The sequence below is a fragment of the Lycorma delicatula genome, chromosome 7, assembly GCF_047948215.1.
Source record: "Lycorma delicatula isolate Av1 chromosome 7, ASM4794821v1, whole genome shotgun sequence".
Classification (NCBI taxonomy): Eukaryota; Metazoa; Arthropoda; class Insecta; order Hemiptera; family Fulgoridae; genus Lycorma; species Lycorma delicatula.
The window spans coordinates 12786136-12806398 of NC_134461.1; the positions used below are offsets into that span (position 1 = coordinate 12786136).

The 20263-nt window shown below is 32.9% G+C and overlaps 1 protein-coding gene across 2 annotated transcripts in view; it reads right to left on the reverse strand.

The window, feature by feature from the left end:
• Positions 1-17742, reverse strand: part of raw (NDT-like domain-containing protein raw) — a 212577-nt gene extending 194835 nt beyond the window's left edge. For both annotated transcript variants that reach the window (XM_075370766.1, XM_075370765.1), the window contains exon 1: positions 17646-17742. The gene's annotated coding sequence lies outside the window, so the exon portion shown is untranslated. The remainder of the gene's footprint in view (positions 1-17645) is intronic.
• Positions 17743-20263: the final 2521 nt, after the last annotated feature.

Consider the following 20263-nt stretch of genomic DNA (forward strand, 5'->3'; position numbering starts at 1 on the left):
TCCGATTAAGTCATTTAACCTTGAACCAAATGTTTTAACTCATTAAGTACAAGGGTGACATAACTGTTGAATGGTTGTAAAAAAAAAAAATAAAGAATAACGCTTTCGTTTTCTTAAAATGTTTTTATTCAAGCACAGAATATCGGAAATAATATTTTACTATTATTATTAATATTATTACTTTAATACACGGCCAAAACTATTTATATCGTACGTTATAAATAAATATTAAGACCTTTAGATACAGACTTCTCGAAAATACTTATAGTAAATAGTAAAGAGATGTCTGCGTTAAAAATGCTGTACGTTTAACTATATTTAAATTACGTAAGGAAAAAAAAAACACGTTTCATAATTTATGACTTACAACTGTACGGTGTTTATCTCGCTCATGCAAAGGAGTTGTTCCACTTTCCAGCGTAATCCCGTGGATACATTTAATTTACGATATAAGAAGAGCATCCCTACAATGCTAAATTTTATATTGTACGGCTGCATTTAAAAAAAAAAACCACAAATACAAATATATTATAGTAAAACCTCCCCAAAACGGAATCTGACAGGATCAAGTAAGAATTCCGTTTTGAAGAGGTTTCCGTCTGGCAGAGTTTTTAAAAATCGAGCTAATTTATCGTGAGATCTTGCGCTATGAATTATACAAATGTAAAATAAAGTTAGACAAGGATAAACGTTTGGAATAATCCGGAAATTATAGTGCATATAAAGAACATTAACCACTGATTTTCAAAAATTGTTAGTAATTTTTCATTTAAAAGTTACATTCAATTAAAAGACATATCACTATCTAAATGGCAAACTTAAATGGCAGAAAGGCTCCTGGAATAGACGGAATATCTGTAGAATTACTGCGATTGGAGGAAACGATTGATAGATTATACCAACTGGTGTGTAATATTTATGAAAATGGGGAATTTCCATCAGACTTCAAAAAAAGTGTTATAGTAATGATACCAAAGAAAGCAGGGGCAGATAAATGTGAAGAATATAGAACAATTAGTTTAACTAGTCATGCATCAAAAATCTTAACTAGAATTTTATACAGAAGAATTGAGAGGAGAGTGGAAGAAGTGTTAGGAGAAGACCGATTTGGTTTCAGGAAAAGTATAGGGACATGGGAAGCAATTTTAGGCCTCAGATTAATAGTAGAGGGAAGATTAAAGAAAAACAAACCAACATACTTGGCGTTTATAGACCTAGAAAAGGCATTCAATTACGTAGACTGGAATAAAATGTTCAGCATTTTAAAAAAATTAGGGTTCAAATACAGAGATAGAAGAACAATTGCTAACATGTACAGGAACCAAACAGCAACAATAACAATTGAAGAACATAAGAAAGAAGCCCTAATAAGAAAGGGAGTCCGACAAGGATGTTCCCTATCCCCGTTACTTTTTAATCTTTACATGGAACTAGCACTTAATGATGTTAAAGAACAATTTAGATCCAGAGTAACAGTGCAAGGTGAAATTATGCTACGACTTGCTGATGATATAGTAATTCTAGCCGAGAAAAAAAAAGGACTTAGAAGAAACAATGAACGGCATGGATGAAGTCTTACGCAAGAACAACCGCATGAAAATAAACAAGAACAAAACGAAAGTAGTGAAATGTAGTAGAAATAACAAAGATGGACCACTGAATGTGAAAATAGGACGAGAAAAGATTATGAAGGTAGAAGAATTTTGTTATTTGGGAAATAGAATTACTAAAGATGGACGAAGCAGGAGCGATATAAAATGCCGAATAGCACAAGCTAAACGAGCCTTCAGTAAGAAATATAATTTGTTTACATCAAAAATTAATTTAAATGTCAGGAAAAGATTTTTGAAAGTGTATGTTTGTAGTGTCGCTTTATATGGAAGTGAAACTAGGGCGATCGGAGTATCTGAGAAGAAAAGATTAGAATCTTTTGAAATGCGGTGCTATAGGAGAATGTTAAAAATCAGACGGGTGGATAAAGTGACAAATGAAGAGGTATTGCGGCAAATAGATGAAGAAAGAAGCATTTGGAAAAATATAGCTAAAAGAAGAGACAGACTTATATTACACATACTAAGGCATCCTGGAATAGTCGCTTTAATATTGGAAGGACAGGTAGAAGGAAAAAATTGTGTAGGCAGGCCACGTTTGGAATATGTAAAACAAATTGTTAGGGATGTAGGATGTAGAGGGTATACTGAAATGAAACGACTAGCACTAGATAGGGAATCTTGGAGAGCTGCATCAAACCAGTCAAATGACTGAAGACAAAAAAAAATCACTATCTAACTCTAATTCTAAAATAATCAAATATAGTGTTCTGTTTCGATAATTTACTCTTGGAAGTTTCGTTTTCAATAATATTTCTAACGGTTAACATATTCTATTGCAAATCATCCGGGTTCGAATTTCGGTCAGGCACAGAATTTTCACAAACGCTACAAATCGTTGTTTATACGAATCGCGAATTCTTCCAGCTGTGCGATCGTACCCGATGCTTTTCCGAAACTGTTAATTTTGTTTTCTGTGTCCTCTCCTGGTTTTGAGTTTGAGCCAAGTTTGGAGCCAGATTGTGACGGCGTATAATTAGATAAACAGCAATACTGTATTATAATAATAATTCCTTTTTTGGAGGTTCCTTTTTGTACAGATTTCACTGTACTCATTTACATTATGTAAAGAAAGATTTCTGGTGGAATGAATGAGATTTTTAGTTCAGTTAAGTAACAGACATTAATACTATATTAAGGGCATCATTATTCATAAAATAGTTGCCTGAATGCACCAGTATTCGCTTAAAACTAAAGAACCGTTCGACCGACCTGCTTATTATCTCTTTTATAAATGCATGCGACGAGGCAGAAAACAATTTATACTGCTTACAGATTTAAATCTTGTAGCACGACAATTCTTTTTTGCGGTTGATTATAGTTACCTGATATAATTATTATTCAATTATTTTTCAGTTCGTAACGCGTATATTAATAATAATGGCATTTACGTACCCAAAAACATGAACGAGTTTTTAGGGTTCGATGTCCATAAAAAATAATACTGCTACGATCCATTACGAATTCCGCGACAGATTTTCTAATTTTCCATTACCAACTCGTTGACATTCGTATAAGATCAACATAAAATCCGAAGATTTACTCGATCTCCGCGGCGTAATGGTAGTATCACGGCTTTTAATCAGGGCGTCCCGGATTCGAATTCCGGGGAGGCATGGCATTTTTCATACGCTACAAAATTTCCATATTTCCACGTACACGCTTCGCGAACAGAATAAGTATTTCTAAAGATAAAAAAAAACCTAAACACAAATCCGTATCTTTAAGTTACTGTCTCAGAAAGATTTCATTCATATCTCCTACTATAAATCATCATTTAGTTCAATTAAAAAAATCTGATGCGGACATCATGTGACTTCTTTTGTACGCTTATTAAATTACATACACACACTTATTTAAAACGAAAAGTACATAAAATTTTATTTCATTAATAACTTCATATAGTTTTTAATTTTTTTTTTATTGCTATTATTGAATTATTATTTATTGTAACAATTTGTTTACAATCAGAGGTTAATAATTATTACTAAACCAATATATTTAAATTTAAAAAAAAATTAAAAAAAAGGAGATGAAGTCGGATTCAAACCGATATGCCTTCCCCTTGTAAAATCCAAATATTTCATTAATTAAAATTTTATTTGGCTATACCTCTGAAACCGATGAAAATAAGTACCAATTATGATATATCGTTCAAAACATCTCAATGAGAGCTTATCACCGCAGTTAAGAAAAAGTAAAATCCAACTATTTTGGATTTTGAGCTTTTTTGGACACTTTTAGTCCAGTCGATTCCAATTAAAAGGGGAGGTGCACAATTAGATGTTACAACGGTCCTAAATCGAAAATTTCAACATAGCCTACGGCTAATCGTTTTTGAGTTATGCGGGGTACATACGTACGTACAGACCCACGCCGAAACTAGTCAAAACGGATTCAGGCAAGTTCAAAATGGATATTTAATTAACTAAGCGTTTTGTACCGCCGGTATTAATACAATTGTAAAAATTAAATTTCCACTTATCAAACATTTTTGTTGGTAAGGGGAAACTAAGTTTATAAAAAATTAATATTTCCGTTGAAATCTGGAAAACCGAGATTTGTCGAGGTCACAGTACTTCCTTTACTTCGTATAAGGAGTAAAAATATGGACTAAGTGATTAACTATAGCTGACGATTGTGTTGCAAAGTAGCGTTCGTTTCATTGTCATCGAATAAAGAAATCATTTTTCTAGTCATCAGTGTAATAAATCGAACGACCCTCTCATAACTTACCGCAAAAGAATAAGTTAAATTTAATATATATATATATATATATATATATATATATATATTCAATTTAAAAAATATATAAAAATAATATATATTATATATTAAAAAAAAATTAAACCCATAAGGGTAATAATAATAATACTTTTTAACATTTTTCCGCGAGAGAATAATTTAAATTTTAGCTTACATGAATACCACGAAATTTTCAGCATCATTGTTGCCAGCTGTCCGATTTAACTACATTTTAATAATTACCAAAGTAATTCAATTATTCGAAATTCAATTAAAATATATTTATTTTTATATAACTACAGTGAAGTGAAATTTAAATTTAATTTAATAATAAAATTATTTATTATTGTTATTTAATAAATTTTTATTAACGTTCATTCATTATTATTTCGCTTTAACAATTTTATCCTAATTTTTATTTTAAATAATGAAGTTAAAATAGTAGAGGGAGAAAATGAACGGATGTTTACGCAGGAAAATAAGCTACGTAAGTTTAAAGATCTTATGTAGCCTAACGTATATGTAAAAATATTAAAAGATCTGTTTTTACCGGGTAAAGACCTCCGAATACAAAATAAAAACGTGATTTTATGACCGGTTGTTACAAAAATTACCCGCATTAAATCGTGCAAATACAAAGGATGCAGTATCTGAAGTATATTAAAAAATATCTCCATCCCTAGATCCGTTCTAATCAGTCTAAAGACTAAAGTACATCAAACGGGCTATCCTTAGAAGGATAGTAAATTAAATCCCTAAATAAAAAGGAGCGGATCAAGGCCCTACGTAGTAAAACTGCTGACTATCCCAACCCCCTTCTAAAAATTCTTTGAAAGATCAGATTATCTAAAAAAATCTGATGTGGATAGCACGTGACTTCCTTGTACGCCTATTAAATTATATAAACACATTTTTTTAAACGAAAAGTACATACAGTTTTATTTCATTAATAACTTCTTATATTTTTTCTTTTTTTTTATTGTTATTATTGAATTATTTATTGTAACAATTTGTTTACAATCAGAGGTCAATAATAAACCAATATATTTATTTATAAACCAATATATTAATTATTAATAAACCAATATATTTAAAATTAAAAAAAAAAAGTTAAAAAAAATAGATGAAGTCGGATTCGAACCGATGTGCCTTCCGCTTGTAAAATCCAAATATTCATTAATTACAATTTTGTTTGGCTATAACTCTGGAACCGATGAAAATAAGTTCCATTTATGATATAATGTTGAAAAGCTCCCGATGAAGTCTTATTTCTGCAGTTAAGATAAAAGTCCAAAATCCAAAAAAATTTGGATTTTGGACTTTTGGTCCAGTCGATTGTAATCAAAAAAGGAGGTGTACAACTAGATGTTACAACAGTCCTAAATCCAAAATTTCAACATCCTACGGCTAATCGTTTCTGAGTTATGCGAGATACATACAAACGTCACGCCGAAACCGGTCAAAATGGATTCAGGGATGGTCAAAATGGATATTTCCGTTGAAATCTGAAAACCGAAATTTTTAGCGATAACAATACGTCCTTTACTACGTACAAGGAAGTAAAAAATGAAAAAAAAATTAGGGGCGAAAATAGGGTACAAAATGTTTCAATCGTTTTTCTATTTTAATTCAATACGAATTTACATATCTTTTTATCATTTGAAGTTAAACGGGATCATGGCGTCCAGACAAACATCCCAACTCCCCAGCGTTAAAGCGTAAATTACTTGTCAAAACTTAGATCGTCGAGTTTCCAAGAAGATATAACAGAACATACGAATACAATTAAGTCACACCGTTTTAAGAGTTCAATGATTTGCTGCATTCTTTAACCTATACGTATGACCTCTGATAAACAGCTCCAGTATCCGGCTCAACCGTTTATACTTTAATCGGAACACGCTTCACGCGATTCCGTGAACGGGCGAGATCTGTTTTCCGTGGCTCGTATTTGTGGAAATTAAGTTTTACGACAAGTACATACTTATTTATTACAGTAAATCATTAATCTGCTGCTTCTAATTTGTATAAAAAAATGCCTCTTTGTAATTCCTTTCAGAAGGAGAATTAGAGCAATCCTCTGGGCGTGGTAGTTTGTTTCGTACTGCGGTTTCTTCATAAGTACGAGGGATATCTCTAAAATAAAGACCGCCGGGAAATTTCTCTACTTACGGTTGGAGAACCTGTGTCGTCGTTGATGGCCACGCTAGTAATGTACACACTGCATTGTTGTTTGTAAGTTGTCGCGTTGTAGTATCTTGATTACGTGTGAGTTATTATTATTTTATAAAATGAATAGGAAAATCGATGTTGCCACCGACTATGAATACGTGTATACATACGTTTTTAAACCGTCAAAACGTTAAGCCGACTGAAATTCATAAGCGGTTGCTGAATACGATGATAATGCAATGAATAAAAGAAACGTCCGAAAATGGTGGGAAAGGTTTAGAAACAACAGAATTAATGTGCACGATGAAGAACGGGGAGGCCCTCGATAATTACCGAGGACTTGTTGAAACGCGTCGATGATGAAATAAGAAAAGATCGTCGCTCAACGATTTCCGACCTTGCTCTTCTTTTTCCTGATGTTCCAAGAGCTGTTATCGGTCGCATTAATCACGATCGTTTAGGCTTCAGAAAGGTTTGTGCACGTCCGGTGTTACACATGTTAACGGAACGTCACAAAAAAAAATCCGAATGGGATCTGCTTTGGAATTTTTGATTAGGAATTTCTTTGAATTCTCCAGTCTGTGATATTTTTGTGATTTTCGAGGAGACTTTTCTTCGGACGCATAACCTATACAATGTCTGTAAAATAAGCCTAAACTGAAGCTTAGGTATTCGTTAAAGCTGGACTTCCTTCTTTCTTTTCCTGTTTAGCCTCCGGTAATTACCGTTCAGATAAAACTTCAGAGGATGAATGAAGATGATATGTATGAGTGTAAATGAAGTGTAATATTGTACAGTCTCAGTTCGACCGTTCCTTAGATGTGTGGTTAATTGAAACCCAACGACAAAAGAACACCGGTGGTATTTGGTATTCAAATCCGTATAAAAATAACTGACTTTACTAGGACTTGAACGACGGAACTCTCCACTTCCAAATCAGTTGATTTGGGAAGACCCGTTCACCACTAGACCAACTCGGTAGGTATTCGTTAAATAAGGCTGGGTTTCCTAATCCCACCTAACGGAACGTAATATACTCTACTTTTACAACGTAATGGGGTACATATTAACGCGTTTCTTGGTATTATCTGACCTTCTTAATCGACGAGTAAAAATAGCCATAGCGCAAATGTGCTTTCTCTGATAGTAATGATGTTCATTATAACCTGTCGAATAAATTTGCAAATTAGAACTGAATATCATCTGCGTGTTGGTGGGTTTAGTATACAGACATAAACCCAAAAATTTTTCAGCTAATGTAACAACAAACCCCTTCAAGTTCTATTCGTTCTAACCTAGTATGGATTTCAGGCTAAGCGGTCAACAATTCAGCCAGATACGAGTACTTTCACATACCAAACGATATCCGATTATGGGCGAAGTCGTTCCAAAAGAATCGGGATGCTTGTTAGAGAGCACTCGCTACCAAAAATTAAATTACACGTCTTCCTACTGAAATCTCTGTACGATAAAATTTCCCGCATCGACACCACATATCGCGATAACAGGTAGAACAGGTAAAACGATTTCGAAACAAAATAAGCATTTTTTTCTTATAAATCCGCAAGCGGCGGTGAGCTAACCAATATAGAACGGACTAATTTATTGATCGATTGAAAATACTATTTGAAAAAATAATACTTTCAGTTGCCGTTCAAACAATAAATGAAGTTTAATTTTATTAAATTAGCCTCAAAAATATCGATAATAAAACGTTTTATTAATATTTGGGTGTAAACATTTTCAGACCGGCGGTTCTTGATTGTTTTCGATGGATATCAGTACAAAAATTCATATACACGGACTTCTTTATTTAGTACTAAGATAAATAGATTATTTTCACAACTTTTAACAGTAATTATATAGTCTTATTTAAAAATATGTACGAACAGTATATACACATATATATATATATATATATATATATATATATATTAAAATAATACACAAGATTAAGTCCATATAATAAAGGTTAAAGAATAATATAATAGAAAGCGACGAAATTGTTATTCCAACCGAATGAAAAGTTAATAGAAATTTGATATCGTAAAATATGAATATTTCTGATATAACTAATCGGTCAATTATACGGAACAGTTATTTAGTTTGCATTACACGAGTAAATACGCAAATTAAATAGATATGCAGTCATACATTATTAATAACCACCGACCAAACACTGTATGTACAAGGTTCTAAAAATTATCACAAGCTTAAATCTTTGCGTAACAGCCGTTTATACGTATATAACAAATATAAAAACAAATCTTTATACGTAGAACTTTTAAGTTTTTTTTTTCTTTGTACTTACTCAAAATACTCGCAGACTATTTTTGTCAAATAGGGCTTCATTCAAAATTAATTTAATGCGTATCAAATTTGTAACGAATCGTATCCGTAATGAAGACATTCTTTCTTTTTCCTGTTTAGCCTCCGGTAACTACCGTTTTAAATAATTCTTCAAAGGACGAATGAGGATGATATGTATGACTGTAAATGAGGTGTAGTCTTGTACATTCTCAGTTCGACCGTTCCTGAGATGTGTGGTTAATTGAAATCCGACCGCCAAAGAACACCGGTATCCACGATCTAGTATTCAAATCCGAATGAAGACATTCTAACGTCCAATGAATTTCAGGCTGAGCGGTTTAAAATTCAGCCGGATACTTTCACATACCAAACGATATCTGAATATAAGTTAAATTGTTCCAAAGGAATCATTCTCGCCGATCTCCATCGGTTATTGAATTTCTGAAAGAAAACCGATTTTTTGTTGCAGTACGTTATGTATAATCCCACCAGGTTGGTCTACTGGTTACGTTAAAATTTGAGTGGGTTAAAATAAAAGACTAAGTCCCGGTCGGCGGGGTCGTCCCTGCAGGAGCCTAGGCTCTTTGTGGGGTCGGCGCTGTCGATTAGAGGCCAAAGGCGTAAAGACCGAGTCCCGGTTCCCTGCTGAGGCGCTGGGGGACGGCATAGCCGGACCTTGGCTCTAAAGCGGGGGATTAGAGGCAGGCAATGTAAAACAAAAGATCCGAGACCGGGGAGGCCAACCTGCCGTGCCGGACGTATAGCCGGCGGATGGGGGACGCCTCCTTTGAGAGTAAAAGGACACTCTCCCCGACTGAGTATACTTAATTGGATATCCGGTCGGGGAGAGTAAAAAAAAAAAAAAGTTGGTCTAGTGGTGAACGTGTCTTCCCAAATCAGCTGATTTGGAAGTCGAGAGTTCCAGCGTTCAAGTCCTAGTAAAGCCAGTTATTTTTACACGGATTTGAATACTAGATCGTGGATACCGGTGTTCTTTGGTGGTTGGGTTTCAATTAACCACACATCTCAGGAACGGTCGAACTGAGAATGTACAAGACTACACTTCATTTACACTCATACACATCATCCTCATTCATCCATTCAGTACAACCGAAATATTTTTTCCTACGTTAAGGCGGTAGTTAGGAACAAACAAACCGACTTAAGGATTCCAATTCACCATTTTTTTCTTTTGCCGGGTTATGTATGTCGCATCGTCAGACTATCCGGCCGATTTCACGTACTGTTGAAACATCGATGTGTACATGTCATTTGTGAATTTGTTAAGACTTTTTGTTTAAACGTTTTAAATAAATGATCTTACCGCGCTAAGTAATTCACTGAAACACTGTACGTTCTTCGAAACGTTCTAAAATCGCTTACATATGACACGTAATAATATGGCAATAAATCTACACGACTGAATCTCTTGCGATTTATTAACCATTCCCCCCCCCAAACTTCCTTCTTGAGGCTGAAATGAAATGTCAATATAATTCCAATCTTTTTGGAATTTATGGAGTCGGAGGCACGACGAACGTTCATTCACAAGACGCAATAATAACTGAGAAATTATGTGAAAAGATATTCTATTTTGAAACTTCCTCCGATCTGTCGTGTTTAACAATTTGGTCAGTTGGACCGGCCGTATTGGGCACCGTGAAAACTCAACTCCAATCAGTCGTGTCCGATATTTTGGTTTGTTGGACCGACCGACTTCAGCGTTAAAAAAACTACATAAAGCACCCCGTGATAAGGTTAACAGAGAATTAATTACTTAGCACTTTTCCCTCCATCTCCCGATCTGGGACATCTAACGGCGTAGTTTCGGAGTCTATTTCTATAATTCTTAACTAATTACGTAAAATTAATTAACGATCATTTTATTATTAAATTTAAAATTTATGTATTACGTTAAAATGTAAAATACGTTAAACATCACCCGCAGGACCAAACTTCTTTAAAGTGATAAAACGTCTAGGGTCGGACAGACAGTCAATGGCTGTCGATCTTACGTCAACATTAGAGGCGCACAGAAATCCAAGGAAGCTCTAGTACTGCAAGAAAGCGATTTTTTGTTGCAGTACGTTATGTATAATCCCACCAGGTTGGTCTACTGGTTACGTTAAAATTTGAGTGGGTTAAAATAAAAGACTAAGTCCCGGTCGGCGGGGTCGTCCCTGCAGGAGCCTAGGCTCTTTGTGGGGTCGGCGCTGTCGATTAGAGGCCAAAGGCGTAAAGACCGAGTCCCGGTTCCCTGCTGAGGCGCTGGGGGACGGCATAGCCGGACCTTGGCTCTAAAGCGGGGGATTAGAGGCAGGCAATGTAAAACAAAAGATCCGAGACCGGGGAGGCCAACCTGCCGTGCCGGACGTATAGCCGGCGGATGGGGGACGCCTCCTTTGAGAGTAAAAGGACACTCTCCCCGACTGAGTATACTTAATTGGATATCCGGTCGGGGAGAGTAAAAAAAAAAAAAAGTTGGTCTAGTGGTGAACGTGTCTTCCCAAATCAGCTGATTTGGAAGTCGAGAGTTCCAGCGTTCAAGTCCTAGTAAAGCCAGTTATTTTTACACGGATTTGAATACTAGATCGTGGATACCGGTGTTCTTTGGTGGTTGGGTTTCAATTAACCACACATCTCAGGAACGGTCGAACTGAGAATGTACAAGACTACACTTCATTTACACTCATACACATCATCCTCATTCATCCATTCAGTACAACCGAAATATTTTTTCCTACGTTAAGGCGGTAGTTAGGAACAAACAAACCGACTTAAGGATTCCAATTCACCATTTTTTTCTTTTGCCGGGTTATGTATGTCGCATCGTCAGACTATCCGGCCGATTTCACGTACTGTTGAAACATCGATGTGTACATGTCATTTGTGAATTTGTTAAGACTTTTTGTTTAAACGTTTTAAATAAATGATCTTACCGCGCTAAGTAATTCACTGAAACACTGTACGTTCTTCGAAACGTTCTAAAATCGCTTACATATGACACGTAATAATATGGCAATAAATCTACACGACTGAATCTCTTGCGATTTATTAACCATTCCCCCCCCCCCAAACTTCCTTCTTGAGGCTGAAATGAAATGTCAATATAATTCCAATCTTTTTGGAATTTATGGAGTCGGAGGCACGACGAACGTTCATTCACGAGACGCAATAATAACTGAGAAATTATGTGAAAAGATATTCTATTTTGAAACTTCCTCCGATCTGTCGTGTTTAACAATTTGGTCAGTTGGACCGGCCGTATTGGGCACCGTGAAAACTCAACTCCAATCAGTCGTGTCCGATATTTTGGTTTGTTGGACCGACCGACTTCAGCGTTAAAAAAACTACATAAAGCACCCCGTGATAAGGTTAACAGAGAATTAATTACTTAGCACTTTTCCCTCCATCTCCCGATCTGGGACATCTAACGGCGTAGTTTCGGAGTCTATTTCTATAATTCTTAACTAATTACGTAAAATTAATTAACGATCATTTTATTATTAAATTTAAAATTTATGTATTACGTTAAAATGTAAAATACGTTAAACATCACCCGCAGGACCAAACTTCTTTAAAGTGATAAAACGTCTAGGGTCGGACAGACAGTCAATGGCTGTCGATCTTACGTCAACATTAGAGGCGCACAGAAATCCAAGGAAGCTCTGTGTACGAGTTCATACGCAAGAATTTTTTAATAACTTGTTCCACGTGTTTCAAACCCGAGAGGATGAACCCGCTTCTTTAGGTCGATGCAGCAAAATTTGGAACATAGACGGTATCAGATATATCCCCTAGTCCGGGAATCGCTCACCGAAATTTGTACCTCCTGCCTCTTTCATAATTCCCACGTAGCACCTCGAAAAATTAAAGCTGTGGCAAATATGCGGGAGCGTTTTTTAAAACGGCACAGTCCCAAATAAGCAACACACGGGTGAAAAAATTAGGAATCTGCGTTGTCCGATTCGTAAATTTAGAATAAAGCTTGTATTTTGATTAAATTTAAGTTCGTACCGAGCCTGCTAAGATCACTATATATTCAAAAATACCTTTAAATACTAAATTTATGCTGCCAGAAAAGAAATCTCATTCTTGGTGAGCTATTACCTTTTAATGTATGCATTGTCATAGGATCGTCATAATTATTAAAAAAACAATTTTTTTGGACATCCAGGTAGCTGTGAGCCAGGCAAAGTTCACAACTAACCCTTATCGATGATCCGAATATATTGTTATACGTCTATAAGTCGAGCGTACCAAAATGCGAATAATTTTGCAATTCTGAAAATGAAACTTTTACTCTGTTCATCAGAGTAAAAGACTACTACTTTGATTTTCTTTTATCAGAAAATATGATAAAAGATTACTCTGACATCAGGGTTTGGCCAAATAGTAATCATCATTACTTTCAAAGTAAGCAACGCCGACTTTTCTTATTATAACTCATAGGGTTTACAGTAATAAGAAAATCTGGAACAAAAAACTGGTGAAAAGCAACAAATTATAATACTTTTTGTACTAACAAATAATGCATTATATATATTATCAATACTCAATAAATGACGATCGCAGAGTACCCACAATGATAATCTCAATAATAGTTAAAATCTATATTCAGCCTTGGATTAAATGCAACGTACGGAATATTGATAAACGTTAAATTTATCATTTATATCAGGTAAAAATAATCGATAACAACATTAAGCAAAATAATTAGCGATATAAAATTATCAGAATACATAATAATAATTAATTTCAAATTTCGAAGTATAGAAGTTATATTGTTTTAGAAATCGACTTTATATTTTTATTTTACATTATTTACTTTTATTTGTAATGTTGTTCGGAGAAACCCATTTTGAGCCTACTCAAAATACCACCCGTAGGAAAATTACGCTGGTCGCAAGAAAAAAAAACGCAATCGTCAGAAATTTATATTTTAATCTGAAAAAAATCACACATCTCAGGAACGGTGGAACTGTGATTGTACAAGACTACACTTCATTCGCACGCATACATATCATCCTCTGAAGTAATACCTGACGGTAATTACCGAAACTAAACAGGAAAAGAAAGAAAAGACAATACCGCATATAACTTTTTGGTCAGTCGTTGAACAACTTTTTTATCACATTAGATAACTTTTAGGTTCAATATAAGCATTATTGCTTATAATTATAAATATAATCTAACCAAACTTAACCTACGTTCGCTTCGCTCGCTAACCTAGACTAGCGAACGAAGGTTAACGAGCGTAGGTTAAATTGGTAAGATTATAATTTTTCTACAAATGGTAAAATTTAAAAAAATCTTACAAATAAAAATTACGTAAGCGTACTTTAAAAAAGTGGCTGTCGGATGCCGAAAAAGTACCACAACGTTTTTGAAAATAGAAAAACCGATCAAGATAAAGGTTGTGGAGGACGAACTAGAAAAGATCTAGAAGAAATAGTAATTAAACAAGACTTAATACTTGAGAGAAATAACTTCAGAAAGGAAATTAAAGAATTTAAAGGTTTCAAGGAAATCTCAAAGAACATGTAAAGGGAATGCGTGGTTAGAAGGAAGGAAAGAAGGACTCTCCGAACGTACGAGACGATACTGGAAAAAAATTTTAAAAAACAAAAAGAAAAGGAAATAGTTACCGTTTCGTGGTTCTTAGTGCCGGCAACTAAAAAATGGGATGGAAAAAATTCGTTAGTTAATTTTTTTTTCTTTTTAACTTTTTACGCGAAAATAATTTAAATATCAGAATATATCATAATGATCCGTGCAAAAAAATCATCTAAGTATGTACACAATGTATTTTTACAAAAACCTTCCGTTTAAGATACGTGGAAAAAACAGACAGAGATCAGAAAAAGACTTCGTTTTTAAAATAAAACAAAAATCTTATGAAATCGGTTCATTTGGCGAATAATAAGTCTTGAATATAAAAAATATATATATCTAACTGCGAACTTCCTCTTTGTTAAATAAAAGTTGAATATTTTAGTAGAAAAAAAAACAGATGAGTGCGTCACATGAACAGAAAAAATAGAGAGATTAAAAAAACAATAAAATGAGTAAAAAATAAAAATAAAACGTGACTGCCAGGGAAAAGGTGAATCAAGTGGTTTCTGATATGGAGATTCTCCACGACCAGAAATTTTAATATTATTTTAATCTATAAAGTACTATTTTAAAATATTACTCGTTACGAAATAAAAATATTTTAATGTGCAATGTACAAATTTTTTCGTAAACATCACACGAAAAATGATACATCCATTTTAACTTTCCCGTCTAACGCTATAGCAGTGCTACGGCTGTAGAAGGAAAAGTATTGTAATCGATCCGATTTGGGCCGGATCTTGATGTTTTGACACCGAAGGAACCCAAACAACCGGATCGAAATTTTTCGGATGTTCATGTGTGTGTGTGTGTTTGGTGTCTCACACATTATATCTCCAAAACTACTGGACCGATTTCGGCCAAACTTGGTCAGATTACTTCTATGTACGAGGCACTGATGCCATTAAATTTTCAACTTAAAAGGTCAAGGGGATGAGGCTGTACAGCAAGGTCATCATCTCGAGATTTCGCCTAATTCAGGTCTTACTTTTCTTAGGCGAATTTGTTATCGATTACAAAATATCAAAAAAAAATTTTTTTCCAAAATCGCACCACCACCCCAAAAAATGTTCTAAACTAGCGGTTAAGCACCAGAATTAACGCTGTTGTAGAAAAATATCATTCAAATAAAACGATAAATATTTTTAATTAAGTTATGTGTGTATGCAGGTGTAAGCCGTGCTTCAGAAAAAAAAACTGCTTGACGGGAAAGTCCTACAATTGTATCAGCTTTTTTAATTTAAGTTATACGGAAACAGAAAAAAATGTATAAAAATATACACACCGAGACGTATATATTCGTACATAGGTTTTAAACAAAGACATATTTTTAGATACAGATTTACAAAGAAAGGGAGACGGATAGAGAGACAGAAAAGAAAGCGAAGATTTGTTGTTCCATTAATTACGATTATATCCACTTAAAAGGTAATATTTCCAAATATAATTTACTTCTTTATTAATTACCGAAATAAGATTCTTACGCCCAATTCCACCTACACATTTATTTACTATTTTTAATGACAAATAATTTTTGCAGTTTTAAAAAAATATATATATAGACTGATAGGATTTAAATCAAGAATAGTTTTTAATTAAAGCAGATATTTTCAATACTATATTATTACGCGATTGAGTAACGATTCAATTTTTCAACAGAAAGTACTCGGTCAGCCGTGATACAATTAAAAAGCTACAAAATTCAATTTATCATCTGTTTTATATAGTAACTGTTACCGGGCGTCGACCCGCTGTAAGTGTGTACATAAATAAAATTATTATGTTGTAAATAAAAACCGCCTATCCGTGGCCGACTGTTAGCGTCTCGGTCTTTCACCCGGAGGTACCGGGTTCGAATCTGGGTCAGCCAGGGCGTTTTTCATACGCTACAAAAAACCCATTTCTATATCAAACGCACAAGATTTCAAGCTTTGTATTGAAATTATCAAGCAAAAAAACAATATATATATAATATTTATTTACAAATAAAATGGAAAATAATTTTCAATTACAAAAATAAAATTAAGTAACAAGTTAACATTTTTCCTTACATATATAATTTTTGCCGCCCCAAAATAACTAGATTAACTTGAAAATACTTTTTTCAGCATAAATTTAATCAAAATTTATAAATTATTTTTCCGAAATAAATGATAAAAATTATGATTATTATTATTATTATTACTAGTGGTGGTTGCCAACTAGCAATACTATTTTTACAATCTGAAAATACCGCCTATGTTAACTTCGATCATTATAAAATGAAGAGATTAAGTACTATCTGTAAATGATAATATGTATTATTAAATTTTAATTAAATTATAAAACTTTTAATTTATTTCCCGATATTATATTTATTTAAGAACGAAAGTCAAATATTTTATCAAATATTATTGATAAAATCATATTTGGATTTCTTTTTAAATTTCATTCATAGATAGAAAATTTTACTTTTTCATGTGTACTAAATCAGTTTAATAGAATAAAATTAAAAAACTTTTAATAACAAAAATTATTTAAATAGTTTGTTGAAATTTTTTTTATATCAATTTGTTTACAAGCAGGTCCACAAAATTTATTATGCAAAACATAAACGGGCGGTTTCAGATAAAACTACATTGGTTACTTTATGAAAAAAAAAAACGAGTATGTTTAAGTATAAGTAAATAACAATAAATAATTCATCAACCACAAATAATCATCTGCAATATCCATCTATATCTTTGTTTTTCTTCTTAATTTTTCAGTTAAAAAAAAAAATAACTTATAAATATTGACGAGTAATAAATAATAAATATAAATTAAACAATACATACGTTACTATTTATTAAAAATTGTACGATTTTATATAGTAATTTAATAAAAAAAAGATAAATCAATAAATCGTGGTTACAAAATGTACGCCTGTATTTTTGATAAGATTAGATAACCTAATACCGAACACAAGGAAACAACTACCAGCTGTCAGAAGCTTACGGAACCGTATAAACGTCGTTAGCTCACATCTACTGGCGCGACAGACTAAGAGTAGTAAACGATATTAAAATAAAATTTCAACGACACGACTACATCTCTCACGTTATAACAAAATAACAGATTTCCTTTTAACCGACATCAAATTAAATAATTTCATAAATACTTATAAATATATTTAATAAACAACACATTTTCGATAATAATTTTTTAAATTACCTTACGTTATAATAAAAAATAAACTATAAAACACCTTAAAAAACTAATACAAGGTTATTAAATAACTAATAAAGCACTAAACAGGTCATTCCCACACACGACACAATCGCACCTGGACGGAGAGAACGCCTGGCGGCGTTTGGCGTAACCAAAGCACAAGTCTGCCAACACAGCAAATTTAATATTCCCTTTTATTTTAAAGTCGTTAACTTATAACACAGTATCTTATAACACAGTAACCGACAAACACTGAAACAACACGATGTATCTTTTTACAAGCCGGTAGCCGACAAATAAAATAATATTTCGCAAAAATAATTAATTAATAAATGCAATACGATTTTTTACAATAAAAGGATTATGAAAAGAAAATACTCAAAAGAGATCAAGTCGAAATAAAAAGAATTAAATGGAAAATTATTACGACATATTAAGTCGTTATAAAAACCGTATATAAACATACCTAATGTTTGTTATTGAATCAAGTGTTAATATCATCTGTTAAAATTTACGCTTTACATCCTATTACAAAAATTGTTTTCATAATTTTGCGCACCCAAAGGTATACCGGAGTGTTTCAGGAAGTTTGTGAAACTACTTTATCGGTAAAAAAATTAAATAATGAAAAAATGTAAAAAATATAGATTTGATCTTCCAGTTACGGCTAATGGAAAATTTTACCCTTATCAGATTTGCTCTAAAGGTCAAATAGTGCTACACTGATACTCTACGGACGCTGATTATTTTAGAAATATTGTTGGATTTTATATGAAATATGTAAAAAAGTTTTAAAACACCGTTAAATTAAACGCACTAAAATGTAAAAAATAATTTTAGGACGGTATCTCAGAATAGATTTGACAACAAGCTTTGATGATATATGTAAAATTATGTTAAAGTCATAGCTTTAAATTAAAAATGTAATGTTTTTTCCAATTTTTTCATACATGTGATGAATGGCCTAAAGACCCGCTTTGAAAAAACGTTTCAAAGCACTAGGACTGACTGTTTTCTAGATAACTGCGATTTTGGTCCCAAAATTCGGATCGGGTTTAAAAGTACTAAATTTTTCCAAAACTTCGATATATATTTCACATATATATATAGATTTATATACGGTATATAGATATATAATAATATAACAAGTTTACGACATGTACTAACGAATAGGGATTTTCCGCTAGTGATCGGTACATTCCGTTGCTAAGGTAGGGGAATGCATACACAGTCACACATACAAATGCCGTTCGGTAGGGAAGGATTGTAAACATAAAGTAGAACTATAAATTAGTTTCAAAGTAAAAAAAAAAAACATATATTTTTAATTCTTCTTTCGAATTCTGTTTCATTAAAATTTCGAATTATAGAAGTCGATATTTAACTTAAAACCTTTTTTTATAAACATTTAATTGGGCGCTTACTACAAAAAATAGAAATTTATTTAAAAAAAAATAGTTTCATGATGAAGAAATAAGGATTACTATATTACTTTTTAGACAGCTCATCCTAAACTGCTTAATTTTATTTTTGTTGTTAAAACATCGGTCCTAAAATTTTTTCTTTACCAACCGGTAAGAAAAAATCCTTTTACAAGAAATTCAAACGCAAGAAATTTGTGTTTTGATAAAAATAAGTAAATGAATGAAGGTAAACATCAAAAAGAATATTTACCGAGCGTGAGCTAAGACTGTCTGAAATGAGGTAATACTTATTACTTATTTACCCCTAGTTTCCAACCGTTTTCTTATATTTCTATTATTTTCGGGCAATAATTTGTTTGTTTATTTTCAAAATAGCAGCAGGATTACGTCCATTTGTAGTTACTTAATGGTACATGAATGTTTTAGCGAATGAAAAATGCCACTCCTGACTGGGATTCAAATCCCGAACCTTCCGAATTAAAGACAGAGAGGCTATCACTCCGCCGTGGAGGTTGTCAACGCTTTGAATATCAGAATGATATGTTATAACAATTCGTAATACAAATCAAATACGGTTGAAAAAAGGATCATATTTTTAGTTTTCCATCCAATGTAGCTAGAATAACTATATTATTATATCATAAATTTTGGACATGACGGTCATATATTTTTGATATGACAGTGTTCATGTCAAAAATGGGGAATCGGGTTTTTTTTTAAATCTTTACGTTTTATTGTCAATTAGTTCATCTAGACCGAAAAAACGTTTGTATGTGAGTCGCACTGCTTTTGGTTTTCTATCTCAGGATTGACCCGACCAATTTTCTTCAAATTTTGTTCAAATATTTCTATATAGGGAGCATTGATCGCATTAATTTTTTTTTTCAAAATTCGTAAGGTAGTAGGGGATGTCGCGAGAAAACCGATTTTGATTTTCTTCAGATGTATTTTAAAGAAAACGTTATTAAAGCAAATTTGTTACCTACAATTCGTATACAAATAATTCAAAAATTCTTTTTCAAATAATCAACCACCGCCTCATAAAATTGGAAAGTATGTTTTTTGTTCTTTTGTTCTTTCTCCCTTCGGTTTAATAACCTTTTTAAAGTTTATACAACATATAGCGAGCGATCAAGAAATGCCTATAACTTTTTAAAATATAGACTCCAGACCTAAAATGCAGAAAACCTTTTTGAA